The sequence below is a fragment of the Stenella coeruleoalba genome, assembly GCF_951394435.1.
Source record: "Stenella coeruleoalba genome assembly, chromosome: 8".
Taxonomy (NCBI): Eukaryota; Metazoa; Chordata; class Mammalia; order Artiodactyla; family Delphinidae; genus Stenella; species Stenella coeruleoalba.
In genome coordinates this window covers 60,001,634-60,026,366 of record NC_137154.1, presented here as the reverse complement: position 1 = coordinate 60,026,366, position 24,733 = coordinate 60,001,634, and the positions used below count along the sequence as shown (strand labels likewise).

At 41.6% G+C, this 24,733-nt stretch overlaps 1 protein-coding gene across 1 annotated transcript in view; it reads left to right on the top strand.

Annotated features, from left to right (window-relative positions):
• Positions 1 to 4,121: 4,121 nt before the first annotated feature.
• Positions 4,122 to 24,733, top strand: part of RAB30 (RAB30, member RAS oncogene family) — an 88,864-nt gene continuing 68,252 nt past the window's right edge. The window contains exon 1 of the mRNA XM_079930334.1: positions 4,122 to 4,334. The gene's annotated coding sequence lies outside the window, so the exon portion shown is untranslated. The remainder of the gene's footprint in view (positions 4,335 to 24,733) is intronic.

The following is a 24,733-nucleotide window of genomic DNA, read 5'->3' as shown; positions in this document are numbered from 1 at the left end:
TTTTCATAATTTAGGACATCATCTTTTACAGAATTAATTAACTACACTGATCCTCAGTAAAGACAGGGCCTAATTTTCATAATCAACTGTCGGGATTTTTCAAACTATACAAGAACACAAACAAAATTTTATTGTAATTTTTTTGACTTCAGCCATCCCAGGCACTAACACGATCTCAATAAGAAGAATTTTACATTCCTTACGTGGCATGGGCTGAAAAAAACTGTTGCCCTATATCATCACTTTATCAAAGGAAAAACTGGAACTGTATTTTCCTAACAATTTGGTCATACAAGTTTGACTTATCAACAAATTGCTAAGAGTTCAGCTGAGGTAATCCCTGTCCTTGGGTCCTAAGTACTTTGAGACTACTTTTTAAAAATTTAAAAAATCCACAAGAAACTTACATGTTCCAAAGTCCTCTGCTAAATGCTTTACATAACTTTGTTTAATCCTAACCATCACCCCCATGAGGCTGCTATTACCACTGAGGCTTAGAATGTTACGAATTTCTGTAAAAAATTAGCAAGCTATTCAAGATAGATTTAAAACTGAAGCAACAGGAGTCCAGAAAGGCCACTAATATTACTGCCCAACACACTAAAGTCAGTCTTCATATACCATCTCCAAGAGGACCTCCCTCCTCTGAAGGAAGACTTATTGAGTTTGACTCTTGGGGCTGCTTTAAAATTTTCATATGCTTGTTCTCTTTGTCTTGTCTTTATCCTTTAGCAGATATGAATGAAAGAATGTTACATGACTTTGAATGAAAAGATCACAAATGTAGTAATGAGTCAAAGAATTTTGAGCTAAAAAAAAAAGATACTCTTATATATCATGTACCCAAATACCAAGAATACTACAATAACATCAATAATTAAAAAAAATTAGGATTTAGGGCAAGGAGTTAAAGAAAAATTATTTTCAGAAAATTCTAATATCTTTTTGCCTCTGTCTAGATACTTCAGTTTCTTTTAAATATCTGAGTAACTTTACCATAATTCTGTCATAGCTTTGAGCTCTTACTAGTTAAGTGTCTCTTATGATCAGACTTTCTTCGTATTAGACTAAACCCTCACTCTAAGAAATATCCAGGGCTTCCCTGGTGGCGCAGTGGTTGAGAGTCCGCCTGCCGATGCAGGGGACGCGGGTTCGCGCCCCGGTCCAGGAAGATCCCACATGCCGCGGAGCGGCTGGGCCCATGAGCCATGGCCGCTGAGCCTGCGCGTCCGGAGCCTGTGCTCTGCAACGGGAGAGGCCACAACAGTGAGAGGCCCGCGTACAGCAAAAAAAAAAAAAAGAAATATCCAGGAAGTCAGGATATTGTGGTATTCTTAAAGCTAAAATTGATGTCCCCTCCTCCACCCCATGCATAAATTGATCCCTAGGTCATCTACACATCTTCAAAATTCATTTATTAATATATTTAGTAATAGACCTAAAATCCTTGCCAAAACTTTGTTATTACCTGTGTGACACACCACAAAAAACCACAAATATGGGATGTGGAAGGCTGCTCTACCCCACCCCTGTGCACTCACCTCTAGTGTTTTAAAAATACACAACAGCTGGTTACAACCCTGGACAATAATTCAGCTGGATGAATGGTGGGCAAAAGCTACACATTTCTAGAGTTCTACAGGTGTTCCAGACACTTGACCCTGTTGAAAAAACCCTTGATATAATAGCAACTAACTCAATACTCTTTAATGAACAACCTATAATTATAATACAAATCAATGTCCTAATTCCCTTTTGACAGAAAAAGAAGGTAGATTTCTTTATTTACTTAAGGCATTCCTAATTCCACTTTTCAGCTTTCTAACCCAGTTTTTCCTCTGGGACACTGAGGTTATTCTTTCAGAAGCTGGCATCATCAATTCCTCTAATACTAATTTTTTAAATGAAATTTCTACACAGAGTACATAATTTTTTTTTCTAAAAGTTAAGGGTCATGGAGTTGTTTTTTGAGATAGTAACTAGACTTGTTTCATTTCTTTATGGTTAGATGTCCATTGGATATAAGGCTGGAAAAATTTCTAACTATCCAATCACATGACAAATTATAGAAATCACTACATTATACAGGTCTCATTTCTCACATACAGTATTTCTGTGAAATCTGCTGGGTCCCTCCCCCCAACCCCCCGCCATTTGTCTTCCATAGTAACTCAAATTGAGGTTATTGCTTACATAAAGAAGTATTATAAAATGAACAACGTAAGTTCATATAAGACACAATACCACCCCTGAATCACCAAGCCCTAAGAATAATTTGTAAGAGTTTGAAACTAAGCCTAAATGTAAACCTGTTCAGTCTATTTCATCTCTATTATGCTTAAAACACGTCTATAGTTATACTGATGATCAGAAAGAAAACAGTAAACATTCTGTACCTTTTCCTATACTTACCAACATTATTTGCAAAGAAGGTATTTCTGAATAACAAATGATTTCATAAGCTCTTCCCATTGTTGTATCCATGGATAAGTGAGGTCAATACATACTACCTTTGTTTAAAAATGAAACAAAGCCACTCACCTGCCTTGTTCCCAGAAACATGACATATATAAGATCATTCTTTATAAAACTGTTTTTGTAGTTATCATCTGCATACATTTGAGACATGTTTTTGGACCATGCTTTTGTTGTTTATAATCACTCTGCCTAGTCTTTCCTTGATATGATAATCCATTTATCAGCTATAATTTTAACTCCTAACAAGTGAAGTGCATACCCCTGATGACCCAAAGTGTCAGTTAATTTTGTTTTTCAGAATAATACACAAAAGGAAAGGAGAAAAACAGCACAAATATATCGGCATTTTTAGCCCTTTGGACACCCTCAGGAAGAAAGAAATTTCCCATCTTTTCATAGTGTAGACAGACTCTGAAAAAGAACAAACACACAGCATTGTTTTAGTAACACAATCGGGAAAAAAACACAGTCCATTTGAAATACTGGGCAAAACAACTTAAAGACAATGACTTCGGTTTCAGCTACCTAGTTCAACAGAAAATTAGTTCCTAAAATGGTCGTATATATGGAGTTCCACAAATTAAACACTAAATGTATTTTTTAAATAAGTCCGTGATCCATGCTACTTAAGGTCCCGTCTCCGCAGTATTTTTAGCATAACGCTCTAGGTTTATTCAAGAATCCCAGTTACTCCGGAACCAATAGCCAGCCGCCAATCGGTCTATCATCAATATTCCCTTTCAACATCTCCCTGCTTTCGTTGGCAGGTATGAAGATGTCGTTTTAAACCGGGTGTGTTACTCCTGTAGGACTCTTCCTGTCTTTTCTTTATTTCGGGGCCAAAGCACCGTTCCCTTCCACCTTAGCTCCCTTCCAACATCGATTTCTTTGGAACCTTTTGCAAATCATTGCTGTATGAAAAACCAATGAGGGTACGACACCCTGGGAAAGGGTAAGGATGGTTGAAAAATGAATGACAAGAAGATAAAAATAAATTTGGGAGGGAGAGCCCAACTCCGTTAGGTGAAACCTTCTCCGACCAAAGGCGACAGAATCGCCACCCGGGGTCTCCGCACTCCCCAAAATTCACAACCCCCCCCCCCGACTATCCTGTTAGCGGGTCTCAATGATGCTCTGAGACCAGGAGTAAACTGACTCCCTCAATCCCTTAGTTATAAAATGGAGCAAGAGGAGTAGAGGGCCTCCGCAACCCCTGCAAGACCGTGAGGTCAAGGCCCACTCGGTCTCTCACGCCGCCACCAGCCAGACGCGTCCTACTCAGTCCCCAGATGCCGCCTCCATCCCCCGGTGCCCAGGTTTGGAACCCAGGCTCTCCGACCGGGTTGTCCTCCTCCTCACCGTCCCCTCTGCACCACCACTCGGCTCCCGCGTTCCCTAAAACCTCAGCCAGCTCCGCAGAAACGTCCTAGCACTCCTAACATGGCGGCCGAGTCCCCTTCGCTCCCTTTGCCCGCTCTGGGCGCGTCCAACCTTGGCGCATTTTGGGCATTGTAGTTCCGGCAACAGCCTCGGTGTCCCCGCCAGCCCTTGAGGAGACTACAATTCCCAGAATGCACCGCACCTGAGCATGGCTATTGGGGCCTTTTGGACAGAGGGATGATGTCATTGCAAAAACCCCACTGCATTCATTGTGCTAAGGTCTATCCACCCCCCTGCTGCTGCTAGGCTTGCGATTGCCGCTCGCTCCAGCTGAGCTAAGAGTAGCAGCAGCACCAGGGCAGGGACTGACTCCAGCCCTTGGACTTAGGACATCGCAACACCTTCCCTTGCGTGCGTGACTCATTCGCACATCCTTTCTGTTTATGCCTGGGGTGGGGAGAAAAATCCCAAACCAGGTGAGTTGAAGTGATTTATTCAAATGATTCTTACCAAGTTATTCCTCCCGCTTAGTTCTCAAGGCTTTCTTTTGGGAAGATGGGGGCGGGAGGACTGGGGAGGTGCTCGCAAACGCTGCTAAGCGAAAAGCTCTGTGCAATTTGGGTCACTGCAAAGAACAACTCCAGCAACCTTCCCCCGCCGGAGGACCTATGCCTGCCAGTTCCCTAGTCGCAACTCCCCTCAATCTTTTTGGAGTCTGGGAGAGGGGGCTGGGCTGCGGAGGACGTTGGGAAGTGCTCTTGGAAAATCAGAGGAAGGCAGAGGTTGGGGGACTGCAGTCCTGTCACACACGGCCCGAGTGCTGAGATTTGAGTGGGAAGGGGTGATGCGTGGGGAGAAATGGAGACAGTGATTTAATGTGGTCGCACTACTTTGGAACATTTCATGTCACTTGGGCGAGCACACACTATTCATTTTTAAGATGAGCGTGCTTCTGAGTAGGTTAAGTTTTGTGGGGCTTTATTTTATGTGTATGTGTGTCTACGTCGTTTGTCTCGCCTTTTCTGCTGATTTGAGGTGACAGTGTCCTTTAATGGTGCACTCCGTGCCTGTCAGAAACATTTCACGTGTCTGGTGAAGGTTCTCTTGGGCTTCTAGATGCAGCATTTTTGTTAAGTGTTTTTCTTCTCCCAACTGCAGGATTTCAGGATTGTTTGGAAGTGGAGCCGACAGATTTGTGCTTGTGTGAGTGTTTTAAATTACATTGCAATAGGCTCCTTGCCACTGACAATGGTACCATAATGAGCTGCCGTTTCCTGAGGCACAGTCACCAGTCACAAATAACGGTTTGGAGAAGGGATCATTAGGTACACTCTGGTTCATTTTAAAGCGTTAGGGAAAGGAAAAGTTAGAAGCGCCATTAACCTTCATTTGCCGTTACTGAAAGGTACGCATGGAAGAGTGATCCTGGAGGTGGAAACCGAGGAGGATAGTGGAGTTTTTTTTGCTTTTTGGTTTTGGTTTTTAAACAAACTGACACGTTTAACAAGACAGAGAGCATTTCGACCCGTATGATATTGGCTCTCTTCTTGTAAGAGTTAGTAGGATGATTAGTACAATAAATATGTTATTTTGAAATAAACAGCTGGCTGACTCCAGAACAGATGGGGCCAGTCTTAGCTGAGAGATCTACAACCTTGGAAATGAATGGACCTGGGGTCAACCACACCCCCTCTTGGAATGTCAAAAGGAGAAATGCCAGAGTGTTTTATGCTTAACTTCAAAATGCTAAACCTTTCATAGCCAAGGCAGGCATTGGGGGAAAGTCATTACTGTTTGTCTTCTGTTGCTGAACCAATTTTGTACATTTTTAATTCAGACCCTTAGGTCTCTAAAGTTGCAGCTGGGCGATGCTTCGTTAAATGCTGCTTGTTACTGGATGCAAAGGACAATTCATTGTATGGGCTTTGTGGTAGAGTGATTTATTGGGATGCAATGAGCAGCTTTGGGATTTGGGAAAAGATGGACTGCTTGGCTTTGCTTCCCTCTGTGTTTTTCTGTTGCTTACTGTCTGCTTTGCTGAGCATCCCTCCCGCTGTACCTTCCTTTCCCCACCCCTCTGTGTCTCTTGAAGTTCTTCCAGTTTCTTTCCCTGCCTCTCCATTTGCAATTCTCATTTTTCCTCTGTGTTTCAAAATCTCCCTCTTATCACCAGTAGATGACATCTCTTTCTCTGAGTCACTTTCCAGTCTCTGAATACCCTCTCATCCCTTCTCTTCTTCACCCAGAAACTCCAGGGTGAATGAGACTGTGCTAATAGTTATTCTACAGAGTCCTCATTGAAGAGGCTTTGCCTTTTCTTTTTCTTGCAGTTGGTGCTTGGCAGGATGAACAGCAACGAACCTGACCCCTTGGCCTGGTTTGTGGCTTCTGGGACAGACATAGTTTGGCCTCAGCAGCACGTGGACAGTTAACTGTTGCAGTTGAGCTCATGCCACTTTTCCTTTCCTTGGTACCTGTATTAAGAGCTGCCAATGCATTAGCAAGGTTTTTAAATGCTCTACACAAAATGTTCTCATAATTCCCAAAGAATAAGTAGACTTCGAATGGCTTCTGCCTCATTTAATACTTTTTTTTTCCTTTCCCTGCTTTAGTATGTGGTAGGAAGGCTGTCTTTTCCCCTCCCTTCCCTGTTGATTGCTGAGGAGCAGGTCCAGGTGGCCAAACTAGCCATTTGGTTTTTTTTTTTTTTTTTTTCTTAAGGTGCTTGGAGCAGCAACAGCTTTTCCTCCTGTTATTTCTTCTCCTTTGTGGATGAAAGAAGTTTGTTATTTTATAAACTTCCTATTAAGGAGAAGGATGTGGTAGTGGTTATGTTTGTGTAAGACAGTGCTGCTCTAGGCATGAAAAGTCTAACTGCTGCCCATCTGGAGGCAATTAGTGTGACAGGCAGATTCAGAAGCTGTCATCTTGGACCTCTCACTCACCATCTTTTCATCCCTTCTTCTAAGCTGTGCCCTCTCCTACCCAGGCTTTTTAGTGTTTTAGGGAGGAGAAATGAGCAGAATGGAAGGTTAGTTTTGGCCCTATCACTGCTATCCCTGTGACCTTGAAAAACTGTGCATTCCTTTCTTGCTTATTTTATTTTATTTAAACATTTATTTATTTATGGCTGCATTGGGTCTTCGTTGCTGCACGCGGGCTTTCTCTAGTTGTGGTGATCGGGGGTTACTCTTTGTGGCGGTGCACATATTCTCATTGCAGTGGCTTCTCTTGTTGTGGAGCACGGGCTCTAGGCATGCAGGCTTCAGTAGTTGTGGCATGCAGGCTCTAGAGTGCAGGCTCAGTAGTTGTGGCATGCAGGCTCTAGAGTGCAGGCTCAGTAGTTGTGGCGCATGGGCTTAGTTGCTCTGCGGTATGTGGGATCTTCCCGGACTAGGGCTTGAACCTGTGTCCCCTGCATTGGCAGGCGGATTCTCAACCACTGCTCCACCAGGGAAGTCCTCTCCATTAGTTTAAATCCTTTGCAAAGGGATAAGAATCCTTTCCCCTTGGTTTACCTCGCCTGATGTTATGGCCTCAGCCTGTCCTTCTGTCAGCAGATGTGGTGAGCAGCTACTATATTCTAAGGACTGGATACCTCAGTGAAAAGAGACGCTTCCACTGCCATCACGGAGCTTATGTTCTAATAGGGGAGATAATCATTGGAGAAGTAATTGCAGGTGTGATGAATGCTCCTGCCAAAGGGGGTTGTACTACTAGGTGGGATAGAAGTGCCTAATGTGGTGTGCTTCCCTTGTCTGGGAGAATCAGGAAAGGCTTTCTGTAGGAAGTGACATTTCAAGAAGACTTGGAGAGTGAGTGTAAGTAATTTAGGACGGCAATGGGTGGTGCTGAGAATGGGGACAAAGGGCAACTGCATGTTCAAAGTACAAAGGAAAGCGATAAATATGAGGATTTAAAAGGTTAGTATATGGGGGCCGAGCAAGGGAGAGAGACCAGAATGAAGACGAATGAGGCTGGAGAGGTGGACAGAGTCTAAAGAGTGGGCAGTTTTCTGAGCCACAGGTGAATTTGGTCTTTATCTTAAGTGAATGGCTTTACTTAGCTAGATGAATTACATATGCAGGTAGAATGATGTTAAAACCATCACGGTGCCTGTTAAGTGGGAAAGAGACTGGAAAGAATTAACCAAAGTGAACGTGAGATGAGGTAGCATGTCATTTTTGTAGTCTACGTATGGAATGGTGGTGACTTGGATCTAGGGTGGTGGCAGGGGCTAGGACAGAAGGGAAGAGATTGGAGAGACACTAAGTTTGAAGATTATAAGTGATAAGACTGTAGACTGATTGGATGTGGGTATAGGGAAAAGAGAGAGTCGAGATGACTTGAGTTTTTCCTTGAGCCACTGGAGATGCCGCTTACAAGAGAAAGGTAACATTAGCTGGGGACCAGATTTTTGTTTGTTTTTTCAAGGAGGAGGGACTTTTGGTCATATTGAGTTTCAGGTTCCAGGAAGACATCTAAGATCTTTCACTCACTGTCTGTGTGTAGGATGCAGCATGGTGGAATGGAAGAGAGCTCTGGTGAGGCTTTCTAAGACTGAGTACTACTTATTTATTAGCTGTATGATTTTGGACACGTCATATTTTTTTGGTGAGCTTTAGTTTCCTCATCATAAGATATATTTATTCCACTAATTTATACTGATCACCAGGTATACGTGCACTGTGCTAGGAATACAGCATTGAATAAGATAGTATTTGCTTTGGAAAAATTGCTCAGGTGAGGGAGTGGAACATAAACATATAATCACACACAGAGAGGTTTGTAGGCAGTGCTAGGAGAGCACAGCCCCAAGGGGGACTTTCATGCTTCCTTGGTGGGGGAGGAGCAGTGTTCACAAAGTTGTTGGTGACCTTTGACCTGAGACATGGAGGCAAGAAAAAACTCACCAGTCTGGGTTCCCAGGCACCTAATAGAGTGCCTTGCACAAACTGGGGACTCTGTGAATGTTTGTAGACTGAATAAACTAATCTAAGTCATAAGGGCCCATTCAAAAGCAGGAAATATCAACATATCGGAAGATGGCAATGAGTAATGCAAATACAAAATGTAAAATGGTTTTAACAAATGCATTAAAATGAGGACACCCAAGCTTCTGAAATGTTTTTTGGTTGACTTAAAGGGAAATTTCAGAAATATTTCAGATCTGGTTTCTTTTTGGGCTGAACTTCATTTATTCCAGTTAGTTTCTCAAAAATAATTTTGATTGTATAGAATTCCCTAGATAAATGGGTTTCAGACTTTTGAATTTTATAGATAAGTAAAAATACAAAAAATAAGATAAAATTGGGTGAGTTGTTGCCAATGGTTATTTTTCTGTAGTAAAGATATTTAAAAAATATGTCCTCCTTCGCTTTATCTCATGAAATAAAGGACATTTTATATCAAAAGTTGTAGAAAGAGCATAATTTTAAAATTAAAAATATATTTAGCTTTGTGAAAAATTCTCTATTTTTTTCATTTTATTGCAGAATAGTAAAAAACAAGACAAACAAATACCAGAATGTTAAAATAATTTATGGAACCATTGCCCTATTTTCTTGGCTGTGGTGGAAAGGTGGCCCATCTCCAAACATTTCCAAGTGTGGAAGAATTTTGTATGGACCACAGATCATTTATTTTCAGTTTATTCTTCACAGGAATTCAACCCTCAAAAGCTAGGTAGGACTCCTCAAGATTAGTTTAAGGTAGGGCTTTTTTTGCGGTACACGGGCCTCTCACTGTTGTGGCCTCTCCTGTTGCCGAGCAGAGGCTCCGGACGCGCAGGCTCAGCAGCCATGGCTCACGGGCCCAGCCGCTCCGCGGCATGTGGGATCTTCCCGGACTGGGGCATGGATGCATGTCCCCTGCATTGGCAGGCGGACTCTCAACCACTGTGCCACCAGGGAAGCCCTAAGGTAGGGCTTCTTAACTTGTCCCTGGAAGATCCTCAGGGAGACCATGAACCCCAGAGATCATTTGTGTGTGTGTGTGTGTGTGTGTGTGTGTGAGTTCACATGTGCATTGTGCATTTTTCTATCACTACATGTGTGTCCTTGGGCAAGTGACTTAACCTCTTTGAACCTCTTTCTTTGCATGATTGTCGTGAGGTTTAAATGAGATAATACATTTTGAAATGTCTGGCACTGTGCCTGGAATAGCTGGTGCTCATTGAAGCTGTTTTGACATTATTTATTATTTTACATATTTTATTTATTGGCTGATGCTTTCTTGGTACCCACAGTGACACAATGAAGAAAAAGATAACTCAGTGTAACTAGACAACTTGATGCAATGGGAAGTACACAATATCGCCAAGGTAGAATTCTTGACAGAAATGTTTAACCTAAATCTAATCATGAGGAAATAATCAGGCAAGTCCAGATTGTGGGACATACTGCAAAACAGCTGGCCTGCGATCTTCGAAAATGTCAATGTCATGAAAGAGAAACAAAACAAAACAAAATGAATGGGGGACTAATCTAGATTAAAAGAGACTAAAGTGCTGTGACAACCAAATGCCACATGCAACCCTTGATTGGATCCTGGACTTAAAAAAAAAAAGCTATAAAGGACATTGTGGGGACAGTTGGGGAAATTTGAATGGGAGCTGCATAGGAGATGACAGTGTAACAATGTTAGTTTTCTTGGATGTGATAATGATTCTGTCTGCTTAGCCTGCCACATAGTGGACATTGGTGTCCAGGTCAGTTGCCCGTTCCTGAATGTCATGTTTAGGAATGTCACAGCAAAGCTAGAAGACATCAAGGCCTGCTTCAGAAGATAGTGATTTTCTTGATAACAGCACATATTTAATTAGCCTATGGGCTGGAATACCATTTGTTGGCAGATATTGTAGGTGACCTTTTCTGTCCTTTCTAACCATGATTCTGTCACTCCCTAAGAGTGCAAACTTCTACAGCCAGCACTCTTTATTTCTAGAGGTAGTAATGCAGGTAGAACGCTAGCTGTTTCCAAAGTGAAGAGCGAAGATAAGCGGGGCTATAACTCAGGAGTAGAGCATTTGACTGCAAAGAGGAAAGGCCATGAAAGAGCACATAAATATATATCTTAAATTAGTTTTTTGATTCTAGACATAACGTAAGATTAAGCAAAATTCATTACAGAAATATACAACAAACTACTGTACAAAGGGAAAATTCCCTTGATTCCACCCCACCATAGTCAACTGTTGCGATTTTGATGTGTATGGCTGTCATTTTGTCCCACACATATGCTCATGATATTATTATAATACGTATTCTGCTTGCTCTTTTACTTAATATATTTTCAGGCATTTGCCCCATGTATTTGCATGTTCCTCTAACTTGCCCTTTTCAGTGGCTGTTGGACACTACTGCAGTGAGCATTTGAGCATGCATCCTTTTGTAATGAACTTGTGGGAATATTTCTGTAGGATTCATTTCTGGGGTAGAAATGCTGGGTCAAAGGGCACGGACAGTTTCCCTTTAATTGCCCCCTGATTTAAATTCTTATTGCAGGGACTTCCTTGGTGGTCCAGTGGGTAGGACTCCGAGATCCCAATGCAGGGGGCCCAGGTTCGATCCCTGGTCAGGGAACTAGATCCCGCATGCCGTAAGGAAGACTGGTGCAGCCAAAATAAATAAAATAAGTATTAAAAAAAATTCGTATCGTAGTCTTTGACACTGCCGTTTGTCAAGTCCATTAGCCACTTGGGCTACCCTCTCTTACTAAGGGAAGGAATTTGTGATGGGTGGACAGAAAGTGGGGAAAAATGGAATTAAGAGTTCCTGCTGGTTTTTGTGATGGCTGTAGTAAAGGTTGATATGTAAATAACATGGAAACCTCTGGAAGAAAGAAATAAAATATATTTCCCAGTCTGCAACACAACAGGATGTTTAAAAAGTGATCTGAAATAGTAAAGCAGCCAAGAGTTTTCCCCCAGAAAATTCTGCAGAAAAATTTTATCTTTGAGTTAAGGTTAACTTCACTAAAATGCAGACACCATCAACCTTGAAGTGAAAATAACCTCTTCTGCTCACTTCCTCTCCATCTCCTTCACATAACCACACAAGAAAGGGGAATTTAAGCTCCACTGTTTTAATATCTGAAGCACATGGTAAAAAGGCCTGATTTTTCATCTTTCTGAATATCCATAGAAGCAATCCCAAGGCAGATTTTTGGCATTTTTTTGGTAAAAGGTCTGAGTTTAGGAGTGGCCATCAGTGACTCACTGTCCCAGCAGAGACCCTGGGATCGCTGAGCTGTGAATTATTTCCATTCTTTTAGCCAGTTATTTTTGTTCTTCTGTGGCTGGGTTGAGCAAACACAAATTTGAGTTGTGTGCTAGGTGGGTAATTTGTCTTTTCAAGCCTCAGTTTATTCATCTCCAAAATGGGGATTATTGTGAGGCTCAGATGAGATAATGTGTGTAATAGGGCTTTGGCAAATTTATGTGCACATAAATATGTGCTTTTGTTAAGGTGTTGCTGTCTCTGGCTGGGCCAGCTCATATTAATCTTTCCTCTAATTCCAGTGGCATCTGTTACCCAAAAGACTTTCTTTATGCATTCTGTCTCATAATGTCTTATTATTATGTCTTCATCCAATATTTGTGAGCATAAGCTAAATGCAAATTCTTCTGCTGGGTGTTCTGATAGGAAAACAAAGGTGGAACCATCCAGGAGCTTTCCTTCTCTGCTTTTATTCTAGGAGACTAATATCTTTTAATGAGAGTCTTCAATAATATATGCTTTACAAAGGTGTATTATGTATGCTGTCTTATTCTGTCAACCTGGGTGGTAGATTTTAGCTCCACTTTTCCATGTAAATGAGGAAACAATTCTTAGTGACGGTAAGTAACTGGTTCTGTTCTGTTTTTTAAAGTTACCTAATTTAAAAAAAATTTGCAGTTGTAGGCCCCAGGTAGATTTTCTGGAACTGAAACCTTACTTCATCTCCAGCTGCTTCCTGTTTTTGCTTTGCCATCTGATCAAAAGTATAAGCATTCTGAAGGCAGGACTGGCTGGCTGGTGGTGTTTACTTTGATTTGGTTTATTTTACCCATGGGCACAGGGGAGGAGCTTTTTGTAGATGTATTTAGTTAGTTGAAGCCATGATGGGAACAATCATAGCACCTACTGGGTGTCAAGTGGTTTACATGTTTGGTTTGATTTTTTTTCCCCAACTTATTTTGAAAATTTTCAAACATATAGAAAAATTGCAAAAGTATTACAGTGAACACTCTTACACCCTTCATCTAGATTTGTTTGCTTTACCATTCTATGCACACACACACGCACACATACTCACATACACACTTTTTTTTTCTAAACCATTTGAAAGTGAGTTGCAGACACCACAACACTTTACCTCTAAGCACGGGAGCATGTATGTCTAAAGAACAAGGACATTCTCCCCTGTAACCACAATATCATTATATTGAAACAATAATATTCTTCAGATTTCCCCAGTTGTTCCAATGTCATTTATAACGTTTTGGGGGGAGGGGGACCCAGGATCTAATAAGGATTACTTACACAATGTAGTCGTGTCTCTTTAGTTTCTCTTAATGTAGCAAAGTTTCCCTGCCTTTTTTGTCTTTCATAATATTGACATTTTGATCTCAGCTGCTTTGTAGACTGTAGATTGGATTTGTCTAATTGTTTTCTCATTCTTAGACTCAGATTAAACATTCGTGGTAAGAATTCCCTGGAGGCGATGCTGCATCCCTCCCCTTGCATCACATTAGGTGACACATTCTGTCAGTTTGTCATGTCACTGGTGATGTGAGGTTTGTATTTTGGATGAGGTGACATTGCCTGATATCTGCATTGTAAAGGAACCCTTTTCTCTTTGTAATTAATAAAATTGTGGGGTTATACTTTGAGATTGTTTGGATATCCTGTTTCTCAAAAACTTTCATTCAGTGGTTTAAACATCTATTGATAATCCTGGCCTAGGTTAATTAACATCTATTAAAGGATGATTTTCTAATTTGCTCTTCCGTTCTGTATTTGTTTCCTGACATTTTTCTTTTTTTTTTCACACACACACACTGTATTTTATTTTTACAAGAGATAAATAAACTGACACCAAGCATTGTAAATGGATGACCGCAACAAAAGCAACAATGATTGCAATTACCAAACATGAAACACACTCATACTATGTCATAATATTGACATTCAGTCCAGTAATCCTCCACCGTAACAGCTCCTTTACTTTGCAGTGAAAATTGATTTGTTTTTTTTGCCTCTGAGTCCTTGTGGGATTTTTTTTTTAATTCAAACAGAAAGTCACAAAAATTATAATCATCCTCATCAGTTCACTCAGTCCCATGTAATTAATTTTTTTTCATCTTGATCTTTTGTTAGAACTTTTATGAATTCATCAGTTTTCCATTAGTGTTCTGAAAATGCTTATTCATTTAGTTCAGCAGTATAGTCAGTTACCAGAAGCCTGTACTTGTCAGAGTCTGACATTTTTCTTTTAAATAAAATAAATAAATTTTACTTATTTTATTAAAAAAAATTTAGGCAGTGAATTTTTTCTGTATTTGTTTCCTGGCATTTTTCTGATAGATTAGCTTTCAGCTCCCCTCCTCTTTTATTTTTGTATTTTTATTTTATTTTTTAGTATCACTTGGATTCCTGGATTCTTTTCCCCCCAGTGTGTTATAGTCCATTACCAATCTTCTGCCTCCCCTCCCCCAATATTTATGCTTTTTGATACAAAAATTGTCCCAAGTTTGGACAGTGGGAGCCAGTCTTATCTCATTGAGCCCTAAAAGCAAACTGATAAAGTAGGTGGAATTTTGCCCACTTTATGAAGTGAGGAAATTAAGGCTCGGAAAATACAAGTAACTTTCCTAGAGGCATGTAGCTAGTAGCTGGTTAGCAGAGGAGGTTAGATGCAGACCCGGTTCCAACTAACTCTGAAGTGGTTCCTGCTATTGGTGCTGTCTCCTGACAGTCCAGGAGCAGAATGTTACCTGATAAAACCAAGTTGAAAAGAAGGCACACCCTGGTGGCACAGTGGTTGAGAATCTGCCTGCTAATGCAGGGGACACGGGTTCGAGCCCTGGTCTGGGAGGATCCCACATGCTGCAGAGCAATAGGCCCGTGAGCCACAACTACTGAACCTGCGCGTCTGGAGCCTGTGCTCTGCAACAAGAGTAGGCCTTGATAGTGAGAGGCCCGCGCACTGCGATGAAGAGTGGCCCCCGCTTGCCACAACTAGAGAAAGCCCTCACACAGAAACGAAGACCCAACACAGCAAAAATAAAAAAAAAAATTAAAAAAAAGCACAAGCATTGTATCATTGTTGCTAATAGCAAATGATTGGAAACAACCTTAAGTGTGCATCAGTGGGAAACTGGTTAATTAAATGGGTATGTTCACAAAAGAGAAAGCTATTAAACTACAAACAAAAATGAGGGTTTCTCTAAGTACTGATATGCGAAGATCTCCAAGCATATTTTAAGTGAAAGAAGGATGATCCAAAAAGAAGAAGAAAAGAAGAACGCTGGTGTAGAAGAGTGCATACTTTGTGAAAGAAGTGGGGATAAGAAAATACATTTTAGGGCTTCCCTGGTGGCGCACTGGTTGAGAGTCCGCCTGCCGATGCAGAGGACACGGGTTTGTGCCCCGGTCTGCGAAGATCCCACATGCTGCGGAGCGGCTGGGCGCGTGAGCCATGGCCGCTGAGCCTGCGTGTCCGGAGCCTGTGTTCTGCAACGGGAGGGGCCACAGCAGTGAGAGGCCCGAGTACCAAAAAAAAAAAAAAGAAAGAAAATACATTTGAAATTGGAAGGATATAAGATAACAGAATGATTACAGGCACAGAGCAGTAGGAGTGAGTGGGGGTGTGTGTGTACATAGTGAGCTTTCTTAAGATTTACTATTTTATATAACGCTGCCTTTTAAATGTTTTTAAAAAATTATTTATTTTATTTTTGGCTGCGTTGGGTCTTTGTTGCTGCACGCGGGCTTTCTTTAGTTGTGGTGAGCTGAGGCTACTCTTCATTGAGCTTCTCATTGCAGAGGCTTCTCTTGTTGCGGAGCACGGGCTCTAAGCGCACGGGCTTCAGTGGTTGTGGCTCGCAGGTTTTAGAGCGCAGGCTCAGTAGTTGTGGTGCACGGGCTTAGTTGCTCCGCCGCATGTGGGATCTTCCCAGACCCGGGGCTGGAACCCCTGTCCCCTGCATTGACAGGTGGATTCTTAACCACTGCGCCACCAGGGAAGCCCTATCATGCTGACTTTTAAAATAGCTTTATTGAGATATAATTCACACATCACACAATTCACCCATTTAAAGTGTACATACAACTCAGTAGTTTTTTGGTATATTCACAGAGTTGTGCAGTCATCACCAAAATCAATACTTAGAGCATAGTGTTGTTGTGAAGATTAAACAGGGCCCTGCCTTTCAAGTCTCACCCTGGTGCCCTTCACCTAATAGGCCTCGACGTCATTTGGGTATCCTGGGTGGGTAAGGCAGCAGTAGCCCTTAGCGGTTGTTTGGGAGCCAAATTAAAATTGACACATAGCATATGGGGAAAGTATTGTTCTGAATTCAAAATTGGAACGTATGGTCTGACAAAGAATTTTTACTCTTATTTATAAATTAATTGCAAGGTCTTATAAAATATATGTATATCATCACATTTAGTCATCCATTTAACAGATCATCTCAGTATAGAGTTAAATTTACATGAGGTCATGATTGTCCTAGGAAAGTTAGGAGTTATGGTCCCTTGGGGTCACATTTGGGCCAATATTAGCATTCAGGCAACTCTGTCTTACCTTCTCTTTTTCTTCCCTTCCCTCTCCTCCACCACACAACTGAGTTTCTGATTTTGTCTCAGAGAGCCATTTAAATTAGCCATGGCAAATGTTAATTGTTTTGGCAGACAAAAAGAAACTCGAATAAGCTTTTCCTTCTAACATTTAAGAATGCTACTTTCTAAGAGCTGGCTTTGGAAGGAATGTTTCTGGTCTGGAAAATTTGGATAGCAACCTCAAAAGGAATTAATGTCCAAGAAGATCTGGGAGTGGGGTGGGGACACTCAATTTCCTTTGAGACAGATCGAAATAAATACTTCTGTCTGAAATAGTAATAAAGATCTATTTATTTCTTTCATCGTTTTGTTAAAATGTTCAAAACATGAATGATCAAATCCAAAATAGATTTAGCCCAGGCACCAAAAAAACCCTCAAGTCATCCTGATTAAAAAAACGTTTATGAGGGACTTCCCTGGTGGCACAGTGGTTAAGAATCCGCCTGCCAATACAGGGGACACGGGTTCGAGCCCTGGTTTGGGAAGACCCCACATGCTACAGAGCAACAAAGCCCGTGCGCCACAACTACTGAGCCTGCGCTCTAGAGCCTGCGAGCCACAACTACTGAGCCCGCGTGCCACAGCTACTGAAGCCCACGTACCTAGAGCTCGTGCTCCGCAACAAGAGAAGCCACTGCAATGAGAAGCCCACGCACTGCAACAAAGAGTAACCCCCACTGTCCGCAACTAGAGAAAACCCACGTGCAGCAACGAAGACCCAACACAGTCAAAAATAAATAAATAAATAAATTTATTTAAAAAAAAAGAAAATTAAAAACAAACACAAAAAACGTTTATGAGATCTTAGGCTGCTTTGCTGAGTGAGATGATTCTTAGTACAACATTTAAGTCTGTCCCTTTGATGTGACAAAGTTTCCAGCTCCCAGAACTGCAACTGTATAGCTCAAGATTCCATGTTTAGTGATACCAATCTGGATTCATTGTAACTGCTGTATAGTTTCTTTCTGTTTTGACTATGACCTGTCATAATTGTTTGGTTTCAGAATTCTGTACGTTCTTTGCTTTTAAAGTCATCTTGGCCAGGAAGCTAAATGGCATGTTTGTATGTGCAATAAGTTACTTTTATTATATAATTTTATAATAGTAATATTGGCAAACATTTTTTGAGTTTATGGTGTGCCAAGTGCTGTGCTAACTGCTTTACATAAGTTATAGCATTTAATTGTGGCAAAAACCACATAAAGAAACTGAAGAGCTTAAGCAACATGTCTAAGATCACATGACTAAGAAGAAGCAGATCCAAGACCAGAAATCAAGACTGTCTTACTGCAAAGACTGTGCTTTTCTGCTGTGTAATTCTGCCATTTTGAAAATTTGTGTGTGGAAGATCATTACTTTTTTACTTCATCTTTGGAGCAGATTACTGTCTTATTTATTTGATAGGTATTTATTGAGTGCTCATCATGTGTCAGATACCTTGAGAACTATAGAGGTGACTGAGACCCACTCTTTGTCATTGAAAAATTCACACTTAAGTAGAGGAGATAAAACAGATATACCTTTATACACCCATGTTCATAGTAGCATTATTCACAATAACCAAAAAGTGGAAGCAAACCCAAGTGTCCATTGACAGATATGTGGATAAGCAAAATGTAGAATGTACATGTAGTGGAATATTGGATAATCATTCAATGTATTCAGCCTTGAATGTAGTTCAAAGCTGAATAGCCTCGAAAAGGAAGGAAATTATGACACATGCTACAACATGGATGAACCTTGAGGACATTACGCTATGTGATATAAACCAGACACAAGTGGACAAATATTGTATGATTCTACTTATAGGAAGTACCTAGAGTCATTAAACTCCTAGAGACAGAAAGTAGAATGGTGGTTGCCAGGGTATGGGAGGAGGAAGCAATAGGGGAGTCATTGTTTAATGGGTATAGAGTTTTGGTTTTGCAAAATGAAAAAGTTCTGGAGATTGGCTGCACAACAATGTGAATATACTTAACAGTACTGAACTGTACACTTAAAAATGGTTAAGATGGTAAATTTTACATTATATGTATTTTGCCACAATTTAAAAAACAAAACAGATACACCCCTCTACTGTAGGGTGGAAAGTAATTAGTGAGACAGGAAGGACTGAAGACATCATAGGAACGAGAGAGGGCTTTCTGGACAGGGCATATATAGCTGGGTAATGGAAGATGGGTAACAATTGTGTGGCAATGAGGAAGGTAGGAAGGGCAACCCAGATGAAAGGAACAGTGAACAACATTACAGAGGCTACTTGGCTTTAAAATCCAATTCCAGCAAGAAACAAACTCCAAGTACATGGCTCTATAATTATGGGTGTCCCAGCCACCTTCCACGTGGGCAGAGATTTAAGTATATAGTCTAAGCCAGGATCATGAAGTCGTGGTATGCTAGACAGGGACTCATTCATGATTCATTCAGTAAACATTTGTTTAGCACATAGTGCTGATGCTATGCGAGGCACTTTATGTATGTTGGCAGATTTAATACCCCCAACAACCCTGGAGTTATTAATAGCCCCAATTAACAGATGCAGCCACTGTGACTCAGAGAGATGTAGCAATTTATCAAAAATCACATGACTGATAGGTAGCACAAGACGTCACCGGGGAGCCCATGCTGTGTCCACCAAGCTACACGGCCTCCCCTTGGAGGTGAGTGTGAAGTGATGTCTGCCTTTGAACTCACAGTCAAAATGGCATGTGACTGCCACCACTTGTCATCTTCTTGCTGCCTTTGAGGCTACCTTGGCTGAGTCATCTTACAGCTCTGAGCCTCAGCTTCCTTATCTGTGAAATGAAGCCCTTGTATTAGACTAGATTATTTCTAAGGTTTCTCCCAGATCTAAAAACCCTATTTGTTTATTCATCCATCTATCCATCCATCGAGCCAATGTTAATTCAGTATCTGTTACGCACCAGGTACTGTGTTGGTAGGTTCTGGTAATTGAGATTTGGCAGAACACTGTTCTTGCCTGAAAGGAGATTGTAGACTAGTGAAGGAGGCATAAAATAGATGACTATTGTGTAGTACAGTCAAAGCACTGGTAGTGGTATATATAGAAGACCTAGAGGAGGGGCATGGCCCTGTCTTGGATAGGTGGATGTCAAGAGGAAATGGTCCCAAAGACCAGGAAGGTAATGAAGAAGACCACAAGATCCTCATCATTCCTGTTGTTCCTATGTTCATAGGCACACTACATATTGATTAAATTCAGTAAAGCTTTGGTGAACTCAAAACTCTTTTATTTTAAGCCTTGTGGAAAGTTTAGTCGAATTTGCCAGTTGTTAAGTGCAGCTATGTGCCAAATATCCATAAGGTTTGGATTCTCTTTCAGACTGGAGAAAGATTATAAGGTTGCAGTTGTTTGTTTGTTTGTCTAAGGGAATTTAGTAAGCATGAAGTAGACTAATAAGAGGCCCAAGGGCCTAGAGTTATTTGAGATGTTCACAGCTAAAGTCGCAGATGCTTATATTTCAAAGAGGCAAGTGAAATGGCCAAGATATTGGATAATATACATGATCCTCTCAAGACTACTAAGGACTGGTGAATTACTAAGAATTAGAATGGCCAAGTATTAGAATTCTAATACTAAGGAATTGAAGTGAGGATTGAGGGGGAAAAGAACTAATATTTATTGAGCAGCTCTTATATATCAGACACTGTGCTATGCCCTTTACATTAATAATTTTGTTTTATCCTCCCCACAATCCTGTAAGGTCAGTGTTGTATCCTTTACAGATATTGAAGCTGGGGCTCAAAGAGGTTGTGACTTGCTTAAAGCCCCAGCTACCAAGAGACTGAGCAGTGGCTCAAGCCCAAGTTGTTCAAATCAAGGCCTTTGCTCCTTCCACTATCCCATGTTTCTTCAGGATCCTGGATTTTTCTGTTTCTGGGGGAACTGTACCAGGGTACAGGACCTCCCTCTCATCCTTGGAGCCTGGGAAATAGTGATATTCAGGAGAGGCCCACTCCTCAGTTTTCCCAACACCCCAAAGGGCAGCTCCCCCAATTTCCTATGTCTTCTTTCCGAGGTGGTGGATCACCAGCTGCCAGGGATAAATGGCTTTTACTAAAGCACTTTTTTTTTTTTCCTTTTTCCTCTTTCCCAGGTACTATGTGTGTGTTTGATATCGGCAATTTGTCTCTCAGAAGCGGCTCATGAAAATCATCTGGGAGAATGCTTTTTTTTTTTGTTTGTTTTTGGCGGTACGCGGGCCTCTCACTGTTGTGGCCTGTCCCGTTGCAGAGCACAAGCTCAGCGGCCATGGCTCATGGGCCTAGCCGCTCCATGGCATGTGGGATCTTCCCGGACCGGGACATGAACCCGTGTCCCCTGCATCGGCAGGCGGACTCTCAACCACTGCGCCACCAGGGAAGCCCGGAGAATGCTTTTTGAGGCCAGCTAAGTTTATGCATTTGATCCCCTCTCCCTCCCCAGCAAAGAGTAACTTCAGTTCATTTGCTCCAGATTCTATTTTTGGGGTCCTGAGAGACCTTGCTGCCTGATTCTCAGAGGCTTCCAACCATGAGTTTCTGCCAGGATTACATGAGGGTCTCAGTACTCCTAACCCCCTGCTTCAGGCTCCTTTCTCCTCTGTCAAGGCCTCCCTGTGGGCACAAGCTGTGGTGTCTTGTCAGGGAGTGTTTTCCCAGCTGGGTTTGCAGGCAGACCAGGCATTTATCCCAGGCCCTTTAACGCTCCCCCGCACACCCCCGGGAAAGTTCCCACATATGACTGCATGAAACATAGAAAACTACTCTCCAAATGGGTTGATGAATTATGGCAGTGGGGAAAAGTCTTCTCCAGCTTTCTCAACCCTGGCATTCCATAGTTTGGGTGACAACGAAATGGACAGAGGATATGGGGTCAGGAAATTGGAGCTCAAGTCTTGGCTCAAACCACAAATCCTGAGGCTGTGAGCACTTGACCTGTCTGAGCCTGTGTTTTTAGCTGTAAATGGAGAACTGACGACAATCCCAGCTTCCTACTGTCATTGTGAGAGTCAGATTACTCAATGTATAGTGTAGAAGTGCTCTGTAACGAGCCCCTAGAAAGTATTATAGATGTCAGTGCTTGCTTTAAAACAAACTTGGGCTCATTGAGAGACATTTCTGGAAACTGAGCAGGATACATGCTCTGTCATCTCTGGCTCCCAGTTCAGGCAAAACTTTTCATTGCTCACGTAGGCATTCATGACGTCACTCTTCTGTTTATTTTTGTAATCTTTTCATTTATAGTCTTATAAATGCTCCCTTAAGCTTTGGTGGTTCCTGAATATTTATTTTTGAAAATTTTGGTCAGGCTTGTGTACTCATACCCAGAGCTCTGTGCCCCAGAGTAATTATCTGACTTTCTGGAGTTACATGTGGATCCATTTCCCAATAAATCCTGGGACAGCAGGGCTGACTATGTATGGTAAGTGACGTTTATCTTGCTAGGATTCTAGATGGGTGAGAACTCATGAGGGTATACCTTAAGGCAGAGTTATTACAACTTCATACATGTTTCTGTTAATAAAATGAGAATGGAGAGAGTATCTTACTGTAAGTGGCTTATGAGTTCAGAGCTAGAAGCCCTTAGAAACTGAAAAGAATCTTTTGTGATTTGTCATCAGTTTGTTGGAATTATTACTCTGTTCTGAGAAATTTTCTAGGTGTTCCCTTGACACTTAGGGATTGTTGCTTACTTTTATCTTCTTGCCATTTCAAATGACTGCAGTTCATTTTTCTTGGCTGTGTTCTTCAGAATTCTTCGAGTTGTAAATGAAAGACACCCAACTCAAACTAGCTTGGGCAAAGAGCGAATTTATGGGAAGAATCCTGGCATGTTTCATGTAACCATATGAACGTTGGGTGCAGCTGGAACCAGGAAATATTAGAGCAGGTAATTGCCTTAACAATCCCCCCAAATTTCAGTGCTTAACACAAATGAAGTTTATTTCTCATTCATACAACAGTTCAACATAGTTTTTTCTGGTTAGGCTACCTTCTATGTTTCAGGGACCCAGGCTCCTGCCATCTTATGGCTCCCATCTCTTTTAGGTATCTCAGAGTTCTCTCCTTTTAACCTGAAGATGGAGAAGAAGGTGGAAGGATCTCACGTGTGAGGTTTTCATGGGCCAGGTCTGGAAGTGTCTTATATTAGTTCTGTCCTCATTCCGTCAGTTATTACTCAGTACATGACCCCACCTAATGGTAAAGGAGGCTGAGAAATATGGCCTAAGAAGAAAAAGAAATGGGTTTTGTGAGCCTGTAGCTAGTTTGAGCCACACAGGCACTCAAACTATATCAAGACTGTGTCTCTTGCCTTTGCTTCTCTCCTACATGGCAGGGAGCATGGCCAGGGATTGCTCCTGAACACTAAATCTCACTGTTGCTAACATCAGAGACAAACTGACCTACACTCTCATTGGCTTCAAGTAAAAAAATCTCAGAGTAATAATGATTGGCTCACTTTGGATCATGTGACCAACCCTGGACCAATCAGTGGTAGGCAGAAGGACAGGATTATTTAGCATAGACTGGCCATTGGGCTGCTTTTAGAGAAGGAGCAGTCATTCTGAAAGAAATAGCCACTCCACTTGCCAGCCACTAAAAAGTCCCAAGCTCTCTTTTTGTTTCTACTCTTGTGGAAAATTCAGTGCAACTTTACACTCATCTTTCCAACCCTTCTTACTGCAGCCACATCAAATAATTGTATTTCACTGAATCTATGACACTATTATTTTTGAACATGTAAGACTGTTCTATGTACCACTGAGAAAGAAAGAGAAGATTCCAAATAAACTATGACACAATGCCAAGATGCCATCCATTGTAAAATGTATCCTAATTTCTAAGCTGTCAAAATGTAAGAAAACATGTTTTTAGAATTGATGAAAGATGATATTTATTACTCCACAACCAAGCTCTATACTTTCATGCCCTAGTACCACTGGTCTTTTATTTCTTCGGTACATCCATTCATTCAAAAAATATGTATAGGCCAGGTAACAACGAATAAGACAGGTTCAGTTTCTGCTCTCTTAGTACCTACTGCATCTCCTGCTTTTCATCCTGGTGTTATGAAGTACCTGCTGGGTGCTAGGCAATCTATTGGGCACTGAGGACTCAAGAAAGAATATTGGGGACTTCTCTGGTGGTCCAGTGGTTAAGAATCCGCCTTCCAGTGCAGGGGACACGGGTTCGATCCCTGGTTGGGGAACTAAGACCCCACATGCTCTAAGCCCGCACACTCTAGAGCCCATGCGCCACAATTAGAGAGAAGCCCGTGCACCGCAATGAAAGGTACCCCGTGCCGCAACTAAGACCTGATGCAGCCAAATAAATAAATAAATATTAAAACAAAAAGAATATGATGGGGTCCTTGTCCTCAAGGGACTTACAGCCTGGGGTAGTGGAAGCAGTGGGGTGTGGGGAGATGATCATACAAACAAACGAGTAAATAAAGGGTCACAGTTCCTGTTATTAACATCCTTACAGGGTCCAGTGGGCCCACAAAGTAGAGGAAATGGTCATTTCTGCTTTGAGGAGTGAGAATGGTTGTACCATGTTTACTAAGATGATTGTGCACTGTTAAAAGAATAAGCAGTAGTGTATTTTGAGTATTAATATGTAGTTTTCTCATATATACTTGATGATAATATCTGAGTAGTCCAACGTATCTTCCAACACCTATTTGAATCACCTCAAGCTTCCTATGAAACTTTACATTCAAAAGGCACGTGTGGGTCCCTTTTCTTTGTTCAAATGATAATGAATAGTCTGCGAAACCTTTTATAGAGACAGAGTGAGTAGATATCAGATTTATCTTATGGTGGAGGCAGTCAGTCTGCATTTCTGTACGTTAATTACCTAGACTCCTTCCAGTGGTTTTTTGAAAACCACGTGATGATTTTTTTTTTTGGCCCTAGCGGTTCTGAATCACATGCTCCAGCAGGGAGAAGAGCCAGGAACAGGTGCTCAGGGCTGTGCTGGGTCCCGCAGCAGGGGTTACAGTGATGGAATTTGGAGGAAATGTGGGTGAGGCTATTTGGCCC